The sequence below is a fragment of the Pseudophryne corroboree genome, chromosome 4 (genome assembly GCF_028390025.1).
Source record: "Pseudophryne corroboree isolate aPseCor3 chromosome 4, aPseCor3.hap2, whole genome shotgun sequence".
Taxonomy (NCBI): domain Eukaryota; kingdom Metazoa; phylum Chordata; class Amphibia; order Anura; family Myobatrachidae; genus Pseudophryne; species Pseudophryne corroboree.
Window position 1 is genome coordinate 750,577,765 of NC_086447.1, and position 15,912 is coordinate 750,593,676.

Genomic DNA, 15,912 nt, shown 5'->3' on the forward strand with positions numbered 1-15,912 from the left:
ATTGCGCATGCGCACAAAGCGGAAAATCGCTGCGATGCAAAAAAAATTACCGAGCGACCAACTCAAAATGACCCCCAGTATTTTTCCAGCATTCCCAAAGTCATCACAAGCTCATGTGTTCAAAAATCCAGATATAAAAATAGATAGAAATAGAAAATATGATGATTTTGAAGGTGCATGACAGCTGGCACCTACAGGGCAATGCAATGAAGCTCACAGTAATGCAGAAACTAGATTTTAGTCACCAGAACAGCTGAACAACCTCATTGGAATGGAGAAAGAGGGGCAGGAACTCTCTGAGGTGTTGACAATCCAAGTAAAGTCATATTTGGCTCATAATTAATTATGCACACTTTTTTCATAATTCCATCATATTAGGTGTGTTATATAATAAGCAAAAGACTAGGGTGGGAAAGTATTCAAAATGTTATAAAAATACATGAGCAAATTCAATATGGGCTCATTAAGTATGTCCTAATATGTTTTTTTTTTCCAGAAACTGACAGAGAACTAGTAACCAAGAGAAACCATACTCTTTTGTTATAGTATTTAGAGCTGTTTCAGAAAATTATATTGTTTTGAACTAGTACACTTTTATTTTATGCTGTAAAAAGTGAAACAATTTCAGCAGATCAATGAATACAGTTGTTTGGTTTTTTTTTCCAACTGTGCACTTGGTGTGTCAGGACTAGAGGTTTAGCTGTGGCCTACTGGTGGTTATGAAGTATTGGTCATAGTTGAAGTTGCTTTGGTTGTACCGTGAAGCATCCAGGGAGGATGGGGGAGCAGGGGCGGATAGGGATGGAAAACCAGCCCAGGAAATTTATGGAAGCAGCCCTAATGGGGGTACGGTCTGATGAGGGTGTGGAGTTTGTTGACCAGGGCAGGTCCCTTTTCATTAGTGATGAGCGGATTCGGTTTTACTCGGTTTTACTCGGTTCTCAAAACCGAATCTTATTGGCTATCCAAAACACGTGACATCAGTGAGCCAATAAGATTCGGTTTTGAGAACCGAGTAAAACCGAATCCGCTCATCACTACTTTTCATAGGGCCTGATGTTATGCAAATGCGGCCTTCCTTGCGTCTTTTGCTGCAGTTGTGTCTGAGACCAGGGGAGGATTGGGAACTAAGGGGGTAATTCTGAGTTGATCGCAGCAGGAACTTTGTTAGCAGTTGGGCAAAACCATGTGCACTGCAGGGGAGGCAGATATAACATGTGCAGAGAGTTAGATTTGGGTGGGTTATTTTGTTTCTGTGCAGGGTAAATACTGGCTGCTTTATTTTTACACTGCAATTTAGATTGCAGATTGAACACACCACACCCAAATCTAACTCTCTCTGCACATGTTATATCTGCCTCCCTTGCAGTGCACATGGTTTTGCCCAACTGCTAACAAAGTTCCTGCTGCGATCAACTCAGAATTACCCCCTAAAAGTGGCCGTGTAATATTTTGTAGAAGTGGCCCAACATGGGCAGTACAAGAAGTATAACATACCGTGTAGCCAATGGCAGCATCATTGGGGATGCTGTACTGCAGAGATGGAATATTATTATAACGTTTTATTTATAAGGCGCCACAAGTGTTTCACAGCGCCTTACATATAACAGAATGAATGGGGACAATGCAGTGTAACTGAGGGGATAATTCAGACCTGATCACAGCAACAAATTTGTTAGCTAATGGGCAAAACCATGGGGGTCATTCCGAGTTGTTCGCTCGCAAGCTGCTTTTAGCAGCTTTGCACACGCTAAGCCGCCGCCTACTGGGAGTGAATCTTAGCTTATCAAAATTGCGAACGAAAGATTAGCAGAATTGCGAATAGACACTTCTTAGCAGTTTCTGAGTAGCTCCACACTTACTCGGCATCTGCGATCAGTTCAGTCAGTTTCGTTCCTGGTTTGATGTCACAAACACACCCAGCGTTCGCCCAGACACTCCTCCGTTTCTCCAGCCACTCCCGCGTTTTTCCCAGAAACTGTAGCGTTTTTTCGCACACACCCATAAAACGGCCAGTTTCCGCCCAGAAACACCCACTTCCTGTCAATCACACTTCACTGACAAGCTCTGTTTGTTAAAGGCTTTGTACTCTCCGGCTGAGAGACCTCCTACGGCCGCAGAGGAATAATGGAGACAGAGCCGCTCCGATTCACAGTAGAACTCCGGTCCTAGTAGCGATGAAGGCTTTATGCTCTCCGGCTGAGAGACCTCATACGGCCGCAGAGGAATAATGCAGACGGAGCCGCTCCACTTCACAGTAGACCTCCGGCCCTAGTGGCGGTAAAGAGTAGTCACAGTGTCTCTATTGTGCCGCTTGTGATTAGCCCGGCTAAGCTTTACGCGTTTCTCCGCCGTAGAGACAAAGCTGTTTCCTCAGAAGCAATATACTGAATGATCAGGAGGTTTTTTTTATTCTCCTGCTCACCAATCGTTCAGTATATTGTCATAATATGGTGCAGTGGTCATAATATGGTGCATGGGGCATTACTGTGTGGAACTTAATACGGTGGAATTTATTTTTTTCCCTGTTATGGCCGAGGCCTGTTGGTGCAGTGTCAAAAACTGGGGTGTAAGGTAGTCATTTCAGGCAAGAGCACGCCTATTTCAACGAGGCCATTCACTGAGAGCGCGCGCCAGATTTGTGTTTGTTATAACTATGTGGGGGGGGGGGGGGGCATTTTTTAATGTCGATGACGGGGTGCATTTTTTAATCTCACACTGGGAGCCAAATTGGCTAGAAACAGTCCTGTGATTGATTAAGTGTCTGTGTACGTCTGTAGCACTCCCATACCCTGCCTACGTGCACCTGATTAGCCACCTCCCAGTCACTACCCAGGAACACCCATACATCTCTAATACCATGTGTCTCAAGCTCAACAGTGACTTTGTGAGTACAGTCTGTGTAATGCATTCGCAGTAACAGTATTTAGTGTAGCAAAGAATCACTTAACTCATTGTCAGCATTGCGTGTGACTCAGAATCAGGCCCTTAGCCTACTAGCATGGATAGGATGATAAATACTAAGGCATAAAAGGCAAAATGGTTAGAGGAAAAATACAGATACTGTAGATGGATCCAATCTATACAAAATGAATCACCTTCAGCTCTTCTAACCTACTGCGGCAGTGCACACCAGCATTGTACCAGTAGTAGATAGAATCACTTGCAAGGCAAAGCCCTATTCAAATTAGATTTGAATATTTACATTTTTGCCCTCATATGTTCCAGTATCCCTCATCCTTCTTCCAGTGTCCCCCATCCTTATTCCAATGTTCCTCATCTTCTTCCAATGTCGCTCATTGGCTCTGGAGCTGTCATAGTGTATTACATCACTCTTTTATTGCAAAGTATCATTATAGTGCTTTAGCGTGTTTTGTTTTTTTTCTAAAAAGGACAATTTTTTTTTTAGTAAGGCTGTGGTGCCATATTGGCTCAGAAGGAGGAAGGAAGAAGTTACAATTTTCCTTAATGAAAGCCAGGAATCAGTTACAAAATCCACATAGGTTAAGTATGCTAAAACTATAAACACTGAAAGAATGACAATGGAGAGTACTTTTTGTGTTTGACGGATCTTAAACCCCTAGTACAAGGACTGATGAAGCTCCAAATGCAGGATTGCTAAGTTGTTAATATTTTTTCTTGCTATTAGTCAATGACTGGATGCATGGGTGGGTTTGAATTCCCCTCCTTCCTTATTTTTGTCTGTTGTGTAGTCAGGGGTGTATCTACCTATTGGCCAGGATGGCACTCGCCAGGGGCGCCAGGCAAGAAGGGGGTGCCATCCGGCTGTGCCATCCATGGCCAGGGGGTAGAACCAAGTGGTACTGTTAGACTTGGTGACTGTCTGTTAGTGCCAGCGCCAGTGTCCGGCAGCAGCGCACTGCACCTCGCTTGTAATCAGACTCAACATAAACTACAGCTCCCAGCAGCCCTTGTTGCTGGGAGCTCCCGGCACCAAGGACTGCTAGGAGCTGTAGTTTACTTTGAGTCTGATTGATCACTAGTGCTGAGCTGTGCCGCTGGACACTGGCGCCGGCATTTGGCTAGGGCCGTGGACAGAGTGGAAGCACGGGGGTGGGACTACACGACACTCACTGCCAGGCAGCCCAGCAGCATGGAGGAGAGGGAGAAAGGACAATGAGCTACCAAAGTACATGCAGTCAGTGTTGTCACGATCCGGGTATCTGGACGCCATTTCTTACCCATCAGATGCCTCCTAAGGCTGGCTCAGCGCTCCAGGACCGGATCCCATCTGTTATCCTAATGTTCACATTCCTGCATCCTCTCCTGTCTCTCTGAGACGCTGTCACAGTAACGCCTTATTACATCTGGCATGGCGTCTCCCGCGGCCTCCGCCGCCGTCCCTGAGCTTCTGCATGCAGAGTGTCAGAGTGGCGATTACGTCAGCCGCGGCCTCCGCTGTGTCCACGTGGTTGGATGTGCACTTGTCAGCCTGGCGTCTCCTGTCTCCAGTGGCCGGCGCCGCCATTACTGTTTTCATTACCACATGGATTACAAACCAAACTTCCCTCCAAGTGTCTGCATGGGCGCAGCCATCTTGGATTCTGTCAGCTGATCTTTCCTACCAATCCGTTGTCAGTATTATTAATTTGCATAATTGCCTAGCCAATGCCTTCCTTGCTGCAGGTATAAATAGGTTGTGCCTGAGCAAGGAAGGCGTCAGTGCTTTGGTTGTCAAACCTAGTTCCTGTTTGTCTCTCTCCTGTGATTGTCTTCCAGGTTCCAGCTCCTGTCTCAAGACTTCCACCATAGAGACCCGCACCAGCATTCCACCTGCGGTGTAGCCTGACTCTCCAATCCATTGTGGATTCATCTGTTTCCAGCTACAACATTACCTGCTTCCAGCTCAGCTTCCAGCAGAGTACAGCTTTCCTTAAAGGGCCGGTGTCCTTTCTACACTTTACCACTCTCCACCGGTATTATTATTTCTCCGCTCTCAAGTTCTACATTTCAGTTCATATTTCATCGCTCCCAAGTTCATTTATTATTTAACTGGTTCCAGCCAGTATCCACTCCGTGCTAACAACAGTCTGGTTCCAGCCAGTATCCACAGCAGCTGTTTTACCTTCAGCAACCCAGCTTTTCCTGGAACACCAGCTGGCACAATCCTGGGTTATCTCCATTGCTACAGTCGGGCCTGGTAAGGACTTTCCATCTAGAAGATCATAAGAACTATCTCACACTACCAGTGCCCTGTGGCTCCTGCCATCCTGTAGTACCCAGGAACTGTATTTATTATTTGCTGACTTTTACGTTTTCTTTTACTGCTGCTGTGTTGCGGAGTTGTCATAATAAACATCATTGACTTTTATCCAAGTTGTCGTGGTCACGCCTTCGGGCAGTTATTATTCATGTTACTTACATGTCCAGGGGTCTGATACAACCTCCCTGGTTCCGGTACATCTCAGCCCCTACAACTGAGGCTGCCTCCCGTCAGCTCAGGCCCTCAGTTGTGACAGTAAGCACTGACCTAATGAATCCAGCCGGAGACCAGGATCAAGCGGCCAGGCCGATGCAAGAACTGGCAGCCCGATTAGAACATCAGGAGGCTGCACAGGGCCACATCATCCGCTGTCTCCAGGATCTCTCTACTCGGCTGGATGGGATTCAGACAACTCTCCGTGGATCAGGCGCATCTGGTGCGTCAACCACAGTGACTCCAGCTATAACCCCACCCACCTTACCCATTTCTGCTCCACGTCTTCATCTTCCAACGCCAGCAAAATTTGACGGATCTCCAAGATTCTGCAGGGGATTTCTCAACCAGTGTGAGATTCAGTTTGAGCTACAACCTGGCAATTTTCCCAGTGACCGTACAAAAATTGCCTACATCATCTCTCTTCTCAGTGGCTCCGCCCTTGACTGGGCATCACCGTTATGGGAGAGGTCCGACACCCTGCTATCTTCTTACACTGCATTCGTGTCAACATTCAGGCGCATCTTCGACGAGCCAGGCCGGGTAACCTCAGCTTCATCCGAGATTCTCCGTTTACGCCAGGGGTCACGTACTGTAGGACAATATCTGATACAGTTCCAGATCCTGGCATCCAAACTGGCATGGAACGACGAGGCCCTGTATGCTGCATTCTGGCATGGCTTATCTGAGCTTATTAAAGATGAGTTAGCTACCAGAGACTTACCTTCTAAGTTAGATGAGCTAATCTCACACTGCACGAAAGTTGATTTACGTTTCAGAGAGAGAGCAACTGAGCGTGGAAGATCATCTGCTCCAAAATCTTCTGCTCCTCCTCCTCGTCAACTGTCACCATCTAAAGATGAGCCCATGCAAATTGGCCGTTCCCGTTTAACTCCTGCTGAGCGCCGAAGACGTCTCTCTGAGTCTCTTTGTCTTTACTGTGCAGCTCCGTCTCACACCATCAATGCCTGTCCCGAATGTCCGGGAAAACTCCAAACCCTAGCTCGCCCAGGAGAGGGCCGGCTAGGAGTAATGATCTCCTCTCCATCTCCTCATGATTGTAATCTCCCAGTCTCGCTTCAAGTTGCTCAACGTTATCGGAACGTCATTGCCCTCCTTGATTCCGGAGCAGCTGGGAACTTTATTACTGAAGCCTATGTTAAACGGTGGTCCCTACCCACCGAGAGACTTCCTTCCTCCTTTTCCTTAACTGCCGTGGATGGCAGTAAAATTTTTGATACTGTTATTGCTCTAAGGACTCTACCAGTTCGTCTGAGAGTGGGAGTTCTTCATTCCGAACTTATTTCACTTTTAGTGATTCCAAGAGCCACACATCCTGTGGTCCTGGGCCTTCCATGGCTCCGTCTTCACAATCCTACAATTGATTGGACGACTACGCAAATCCTGGCATGGGGTTCCTCCTGTGCAGAGACATGTTTGTTTAAAGTATTGCCTGTCTGTTCTTCCTCCCCCAGGTCGTCTGATGTTCCACCTCCTCCATATCAAGATTTCACGGATGTGTTCAGTAAAGCTTCTGCTGATATCCTTCCTCCTCATAGAGAATGGGACTGCCCGATTGATCTCGTTCCAGGGAAGGTTCCACCTCGAGGCCGAACTTATCCGTTGTCTCTGCCTGAGACGCATTCTATGGAGGAATACATTAAAGAGAACCTAGCAAAGGGGTTCATTCGACCTTCTTCTTCCCCAGCCGGCGCAGGCTTCTTTTTTGTAAAAAAGAAAGATGGTGGTCTGCGGCCGTGCATCGACTACAGAGGTTTGAACGACATTACCATCAAGAACCGTTATCCTTTACCCCTGATTACTGAGCTCTTTGACAGAGTTAGCGGAGCTACCATCTTTACAAAGCTGGACTTGCGAGGTGCATACAATCTCATCCGGATCCGTGAGGGTGACGAGTGGAAGACCGCCTTTAACACCCGTGACGGACATTATGAGTACCTCGTCATGCCCTTCGGATTGAGCAATGCTCCAGCTGTCTTCCAGCATTTTGTCAATGAGATCTTCAGAGACATTCTATACCGTCATGTCGTGGTCTATCTAGACGATATCCTCATTTTTGCCAACGATTTAGAGGAACATCGTTTTTGGGTTAAAGAGGTTCTGTCCCGTCTCCGTGTCAATCATCTCTATTGCAAATTAGAAAAATGCGTCTTTGAAGTCAAGTCCATTCCGTTTCTAGGGTACATTGTGTCCGGTTCCGGACTAGAGATGGATCCTGAGAAACTACAAGCAATCCAAAATTGGCCGGTACCCTTAACCCTCAAAGGGGTCCAGAGGTTCTTAGGGTTCGCCAACTATTACCGAAAGTTTATACGAGACTTTTCCACCATTGTGGCGCCTATTACTGCTTTCACTAAGAAGGGTGCTAACCCGTCCAAGTGGTCTGAAGAAGCCATGCAAGCATTTCATCTTTTAAAACAAAGGTTCATCTCTGCGCCTGTTCTGAAACAGCCTGACATCGACTCTCCTTTCATCTTAGAGGTGGATGCCTCCTCCGTTGGAGTAGGAGCGGTGTTATCTCAGAGGGCTAAAGATGGCCATTTACACCCTTGCAGTTTCTTCTCCCGGAAGTTCTCCCCAGCTGAGCGCAACTATGCCATTGGCGACCAGGAGTTGCTAGCCATCAAGCTCGCTCTAGAAGAGTGGAGGTATCTGTTGGAGGGAGCTTCTCATTCAATCACCATACTTACAGACCACAAGAACCTTTTATACCTGAAGGGCGCACAATGTCTCAACCCTCGTCAGGCCAGATGGGCACTTTTCTTTTCCAGGTTCGACTTTAAACTCCAGTTCTGTCCGGGCTCTCAGAATCGCAAGGCCGATGCCCTTTCCCGCTCATGGGAGCAAGAAAATGAGTCAGAGTCTTCAGACAAGCATCCTATTATAAATCCGTTGGCATTCTCCACGGTAGGGATGGACTCTACGCCCCATCAGGGAAAAGTTTTGTGAAGCCGAAGCTAAGGAAGAAGCTCATGCATTGGGCCCATGCTTCCCGTTTTGCCGGACATACAGGTATCCAAAAAACCCTGGAGTTTATCTCTAGGTCCTATTGGTGGCCAACTCTGAAAAAGGACGTCTTGGAGTTTATTGCATCTTGCCCAAAGTGTGCCCAACATAAAGTATCCCGCCAGTCGCCTGCGGGGCAACTGGTTCCACTATCCGTTCCCCGTCGACCATGGACCCACTTGTCGATGGATTTCATTACAGACTTACCCATGTGCAACAAGTTCAATACCATCTGGGTGGTAGTTGACCGGTTCACCAAGATGGCACACTTCATTCCTCTCACCGGTCTTCCGTCAGCTTCCAAGTTGGCTCAAGTATTCATACAAGAGATCTTCCGACTCCACGGTCTTCCTGAAGAAATTATCTCAGATCGAGGAGTTCAATTCACAGCCAAATTCTGGCGAAGTTTATGTCAAGTCCTCCAAGTCAAGCTAAAGTTTTCCACGGCTTACCATCCTAAGACCAATGGTCAAACCGAGAGGGTGAATCAGGACTTGGAGGCCTTCCTCCGCATCTATGTGTCCTCCTCTCAAGATGACTGGGTTCAATTACTTCCCTGGGCCGAGTTCTGTCATAACAACCAGTATCATTCTTCATCTGCTTCAACACCATTCTTCACTAACTTTGGATTCCACCCTAAAGTCCCTGAGTTCCAACCGCTTCCAGCAACTTCTGTTCCCGCAGTGGATATCACCTTGCATCAGTTTGCCAATATCTGGAAGAGCGTACGATCAGCTCTGCTCAAGGCATCGTTCAGGTACAAGAAGTTTGCGGATAAGAAGCGTCGAGCAGTTCCTGCTCTCAAGGTGGGTGATCGGGTATGGTTATCCACGAAGAATTTGAGGTTAAGAGTTCCCAGTATGAAGTTTGCACCTCGCTATATCGGTCCTTTCAAAATTGAACAAGTCATCAATCCTGTTGCTTACAGACTCCAGTTGCCTCCCTTCTTAAAAATACCCAGGACATTCCATGTTTCCCTGTTGAAACCGCTGATCTTGAATCGGTTTCATTCCTCACTTCCTCCAACTCCGAAAGTCCAAACTCAACGAGGCGTTGAGTATGAAGTGGCCAAGATCCTGGACTCACGTCACCGTTACGGTCAACTACAGTATCTTATTGACTGGAAGGGTTACGGCCCTGAGGAACGTTCATGGACCAATGCTTCTGATGTCCATGCTCCTGCCTTGGTCCGGAGATTCCATTCCAAGTTTCCTCAAAAGCCAAAGAAGTGTCCTGGGGCCACTCCTAAAGGGGGGGGTGCTGTCACGATCCGGGTATCTGGACGCCATTTCTTACCCATCAGATGCCTCCTAAGGCTGGCTCAGCGCTCCAGGACCGGATCCCATCTGTTATCCTAATGTTCACATTCCTGCATCCTCTCCTGTCTCTCTGAGACGCTGTCACAGTAACGCCTTATTACATCTGGCATGGCGTCTCCCGCGGCCTCCGCCGCCGTCCCTGAGCTTCTGCATGCAGAGTGTCAGAGTGGCGATTACGTCAGCCGCGGCCTCCGCTGTGTCCGCGTGGTTGGATGTGCACTTGTCAGCCTGGCGTCTCCTGTCTCCAGTGGCCGGCGCCGCCATTACTGTTTTCATTACCACATGGATTACAAACCAAACTTCCCTCCAAGTGTCTGCATGGGCGCAGCCATCTTGGATTCTGTCAGCTGATCTTTCCTACCAATCCGTTGTCAGTATTATTAATTTGCATAATTGCCTAGCCAATGCCTTCCTTGCTGCAGGTATAAATAGGTTGTGCCTGAGCAAGGAAGGCGTCAGTGCTTTGGTTGTCAAACCTAGTTCCTGTTTGTCTCTCTCCTGTGATTGTCTTCCAGGTTCCAGCTCCTGTCTCAAGACTTCCACCATAGAGACCCGCACCAGCATTCCACCTGCGGTGTAGCCTGACTCTCCAATCCATTGTGGATTCATCTGTTTCCAGCTACAACATTACCTGCTTCCAGCTCAGCTTCCAGCAGAGTACAGCTTTCCTTAAAGGGCCGGTGTCCTTTCTACACTTTACCACTCTCCACCGGTATTATTATTTCTCCGCTCTCAAGTTCTACATTTCAGTTCATATTTCATCGCTCCCAAGTTCATTTATTATTTAACTGGTTCCAGCCAGTATCCACTCCGTGCTAACAACAGTCTGGTTCCAGCCAGTATCCACAGCAGCTGTTTTACCTTCAGCAACCCAGCTTTTCCTGGAACACCAGCTGGCACAATCCTGGGTTATCTCCATTGCTACAGTCGGGCCTGGTAAGGACTTTCCATCTAGAAGATCATAAGAACTATCTCACACTACCAGTGCCCTGTGGCTCCTGCCATCCTGTAGTACCCAGGAACTGTATTTATTATTTGCTGACTTTTACGTTTTCTTTTACTGCTGCTGTGTTGCGGAGTTGTCATAATAAACATCATTGACTTTTATCCAAGTTGTCGTGGTCACGCCTTCGGGCAGTTATTATTCATGTTACTTACATGTCCAGGGGTCTGATACAACCTCCCAGGTTCCGGTACATCTCAGCCCCTATAACTGAGGCTGCCTCCCGTCAGCTCAGGCCCTCAGTTGTGACAAGTGTACCCTGTCTGTAATGTGAGGGTGGGGGGGATACTATATAGTCTGTATGTATGTGTGTCTGTGACTGAATTTATGGATGTGTGTGACTATGTATGAGTATGTTTGTGTGTGTATAAGTATCTACTGTATTTATGTGTGTTTTAGTGTGTGACTATGGATGTGAATAAGTGTGTAACTATGTACAGTAAGTATGTGACTGTATTTGTATATACTGCATGTGTGACTGGACTGTATATCATATGTATGTGTTTTGTGTGTGACTATATATGTAAGTGTATGTGTGTGCCTATGGGCAGGATCAGATATACTAATGGCAAATGTGGTTTGACCGCATTCCCCATATAAAATTAGAAATAAAGTTATTAGCACTGGTCCACCTTTCCATTTTCTATTTGCATTCCCCATATGCCCTTTATAGATGGTGTTTTCTATAGGGGTATGACTGTGTGACGTAACATGAATAAGAGACACTACTGTGCATTGTAATGTGAATAATGGACACTACTGTGCGGTGTAATGTGATACTGTGTGGCATAATTTGAATTGGAAGTACTATTGTGTGTACCATGCCCCTTCCCCACAAGGCCACATTCCTTTTTTGATTGATTTTTTGTGTGTGTGGGGGAGGGGGTCTGCCCCTGACTTTGCCAGGGGCGCTCGGACCCCTAGATACACCCCAGGTTGTGTTAACCTTAAATTTTTGCCAGGAAGGAAAGGAAGCCTAGGTGCCAGTGACTTTGTTATTAGCTGTGCTGCCTTTAGATGTACCTTTAGACTGATTTCCCTACCGGGGTTAGTTGCCTTTGTTTCCTTACTGGGCCTTTCGTGTATTGGTGGGGGAGTTGGAGACCTATGCACTTGTCTCTGAGTAGGGCAATTGGCCCAGCAAATATTTTGTGGTCATCTACAAGTAGGTATTGGCCTTGTCAGCTGCCTGTCTCTTTCTCTCGCCACCATGCATAGTTAATTCATGATCATTTTAAATAAAAAGGCTGCCCATTTTTTAGTGTCACATCTGTTGTTAGTGAATTTATATTACTGTAGATAGGTTTTTAGTTAGGCTGACCTGCATTGTGATTGATTTATCTGACATTGGCTGCTAGGGCGTTTAGTACAGCTTATCAAAATGTGGCAGCCCTTTTCTGCTCATACTGTACTTCTTTCGGAAGCCCTACCATATACATGACGTGACATTATGATAGTAAAGCTCGGTATATCAGTTGAACATCCGATAAATTTCAAGCGGGTCAGGGGGTGTTTACAAACGATATGTCTGTGAGCGATGTTGTTCATAGACATATTGAGTCAGCTCTGCTCCACAGTCCATGCCCACTATATCTTCAGATATATTGGTGCATCTGGCTGTGTGCGCGGGCGGCCAGTCCACTGCCCATACACTTGCTGCAGGGACTGATGTCACAGCTGGATGGTGGTCAGTGTGACTCGCATGCCCTCGGCTGTGGGGAAAAGCAGCAGAACTAAGGAGATGGCGCCCACACAGGTTGGCACTGTACGTGGCTGCGTAGGTGGCATAATGGACAGGCTGGCCCTGGTCACGCCTCCTGCTGCATTACTGATTCAAGGTAGTGATGAGCGGGTTCGGATCCTCAGGATCCGACCCGCCCGAACTTCACCTTTTTTTTACACGGGTCCGAGCGACTCGGATCCTCCCGCCTTGCTCGGTTAACCCGAGCGCGCCCGAACGTCATCATCCCGCTGTCGGATTCTCGCGAGACTCGGATTCTATATAAGGAGCCGCGCGTCGCCACCATTTTCACACGTGCATTGAGATTGATAGGGAGAGGACGTGGCTGGCGTCCTCTCCGTTATAGTAGAACACAGAGTGACTTAGTTAGTTATAATTGTGGGGAGGATTGGGGACGGGGAGCAGCTGTTAGGGAGTACAGTGCAGGGTTTTGATTATACCACACCAGTGAGTTTAATCCTTTGTTTCTCTGCCTGAAAAAAAACGCTCCACCATATCTGTGCTCACTCAGTGTGCTGCACTGCTGCATGATATATCTGTGCTGAGTGCACTGCTCTGCTCACACTGCCTAATTGTGGGGACTGGGGAGCAGTTATAGCAGGAGTACAGTGCACAGTTTTGCTGACAGTGACCACCAGTCCAGTATACGTTTGTCTGCCTGAAAAACACTCCTGTGTTTTTTTTTTCTTCATACTAGTTTAGCAGTCTGCTGACAGTGTCCACCAGGTCCGTTATACAGTATATTGTATATATAAGCAGCAGTACGGTAGGCCACGGCTGTACCTACCTCTGTGTCGTCAGTGCACTCGTCGTCCATAAGTAATATAATACTATACTATCCATCCATCTACATTGTATACCTGTGGTGTTTTTTTTTTCTTCATACTAGTTTAGCAGTCTGCTGACAGTGTCCACCAGGTCCGTTATACAGTATATTATATATATAAGCAGCAGTACGGTAGGCCACGGCTGTACCTACCTCTGTGTCGTCAGTGCATTTGTCGTCCATAAGTAATATAATACTATACTATCCATCCATCTACATTGTATACCTGTGGTGATTTTTTTTCCCTTCATACTAGTTTAGCAGTCTGCTGACAGTGTCCACCAGGTCCGTTATACAGTATATTATATATATAAGCAGCAGTACGGTAGGCCACGGCTGTACCTACCTCTGTGTCGTCACTCGTCGTCCATAAGTATAAGTAATAATAGTATACTATCCACCCATCTACATTGTATACCTGTGGTGGCTTTTGGTTGTGCGCAAAATATGGAGAACAAAAATGTGGAGGTTAAAAAAATAGGGAAAGTTTAAGATCCACTTCCACCTCGTGCTGAAGCTGCTGCCACTAGTCATGGCCGAGACGATGAAATGCCATCAACGTCGTCTGCCAAGGCCGATGCCCAATGTCATAGTACAGAGCATGTAAAATCCAAAACACAAAAGATCAGTAAAAAAATGACCAAAAAATCAAAATTAAAAGCGTCTGAGGAGAAGCGTAAACTTGCCAATATGCCATTTACGACACGGAGTGGCAAGGAACGGCTGAGGCCCTGGCCTATGTTCATGGCTAGTGGTTCAGCTTCACATGAGGATGGAAGCACTCATCCTCTCGCTAGAAAAAAGAAAAGACTTGCGGCAAAAGCACAGCAAAGAACTGTGCGTTCTTCGAAATCACAAATCCCAAAGGAGAGTCCAATTGTGTCGGTTGCGATGCCTGACCTTCCCAACACTGGACGGGAAGAGCTTGCGCCTTCCACCATTTGCACGCCCCCTGCAAGTGTTGAAAGGAGCACCCGCAGTCCAGTTCCTGATAGTGAAATTGAAGATGTCAGTGTTGAAGTACACCAGGATGAGGATATGGGTGTTGCTGGCGCTGGGGAGGAAATTGACAAGGAGGATTCTGATGGTGAGGTGGTTTGTTTAAGTCAGGCACCCGGGGAGACACCTGTTGTCCGTGGGAGGAATATGGCCATTGACATGCCTGGTCAAAATACAAAAAAAATCAGCTCTTCAGTGTGGAATTATTTCAACAGAAATGCGGACAACTGGTGTCAAGCCGTGTGTTGCCTTTGTCAAGCTGTAATAAGTAGGGGTAAGGACGTTAACCACCTCGGAACATCCTCCCTTATACGTCACCTGCAGCGCATTCATAATAAGTCAGTGACAAGTTCAAAAACTTTGGGCGACAGCGGAAGCAGTCCACTGACCAGTAAATCCCTTCCTCTTGTAACCAAGCTCGCGCAAACCACACCACCAACTCCCTCAGTGTCAATTTCCTCCTTACCCAGGAAAGCCAATAGTCCTGCAGGCCATGTCACTGGCAAGTCTGACGAGTCCTCTCCTGCCTGGGATTCCTCCGATGCATCCTTGAGTGTAACGCCTACTGCTGCTGGGAGTCGATCGTCATCCCAGAGGGGAAGTCGGAAGACCACTTGTACTACTTCCAGTAAGCAATTGACTGTCCAACAGTCCTTTGCGAGGAAGATGAAATATCACAGCAGTCATCCTGTTGCAAAGCGGATAACTGAGGCCTTGACAACTATGTTGGTGTTAGACGTGCGTCCAGTATCCGCCGTTAGTTCACGGGGAACTAGACAATTGCTTGCCCCCGTTACCAAATACCATCTAGGTTCCACTTCTCTAGGCAGGCGATACCGAGAATGTACACGGACGTCAGAAAAAGACTCACCAGTGTCCTAAAAAATGCAGTTGTACCCAATGTCCACTTAACCACGGACATGTGGACAAGTGGAGCAGGGCAGACTCAGGACTACATGACTGTGACAGCCCACTGGGTAGATGTATTGCCTCCCGCTGCAAGAACAGCAGCGGCGGCACCAGTAGCAGCATCTCGCAAACGCCAACTCGTTCCTAGGCAGGCTACGCTTTGTATCACCGCTTTCCAGAATACGCACACAGCTGAAAACCTCTTACGGCAACTGAGGAAGATCATCGCAGAATGGCTTACCCCAATTGGACTCTCCTGGGGATTTGTGGCATCGGACAACGCCAGCAATATTGTGCGTGCATTACATCTGGGCAAATTCCAGCACGTCCCATGTTTTGCACATACCTTGAATTTGGTGGTGCAGAATTATTTAAAAAACGACAGGGGCGTGCAAGAGATGCTGTCGGTGGCCAGAAGAATTGTGGGACACTTTCGGCGTACAGGCACCGCGTACAGAAGACTGGAGCACCACCAAAAACACCTGAACCTGCCCTGCCATCATCTGAAGCAAGAGGTGGTAACGAGGTGGAATTCAACCCTCTATATGCTTCAGAGGATGGAGGAGCAGCAAAAGGCCATTCAAGCCTATACATCTGGCCACGATATAGGCAAAGGAGGTGGAATGCACCTGTCTCAAGCGCAGTGGAGAA